Raw genomic sequence first — 426 nt, 5'->3', positions numbered from 1 at the left:
ATGGAGGTAGATTGGGGGCCTCTGTTGTGATCTTTTCCCCTTATCAAGGAATAAAGTCCACTCCTCAAAAACTTTTAAGAAAGCATCTGGTACAGTGTATTTTTATGCAATTACTCTGGCCTTATCCGTGGTAGAAGTCCCCCTTAACCTTTTCTCTGATAGTCTTTATGCCGTCAATCTCCTCCCCAACCTGACAAACACGTATTTGGTTTTCCAACAATTTCATAAAAATTTTCAATTTATATAATTCATTATATAGATTATAAATTTACAGGATGCTTTTATTCAATTGATTTTTGATTTGCAGTTTTCTTGGCTTTAAGGTGGCCCCAGAAAGAATTCAAGTTTGATCATGTTTTTCTTTCTTCTCTGAAGACTCTGGAGTTTTATGAAGAAAAGCAGCCATGGCCAAACAGACCCCTTTTG

Source organism: Galeopterus variegatus, unplaced genomic scaffold (assembly GCF_000696425.1).
Source record: "Galeopterus variegatus unplaced genomic scaffold, G_variegatus-3.0.2 Scaffold6198, whole genome shotgun sequence".
NCBI classification, from domain to species: domain Eukaryota; kingdom Metazoa; phylum Chordata; class Mammalia; order Dermoptera; family Cynocephalidae; genus Galeopterus; species Galeopterus variegatus.
The sequence above is the reverse complement of the archived record's forward strand: the minus strand, read 5'-3'. Positions refer to the sequence as shown.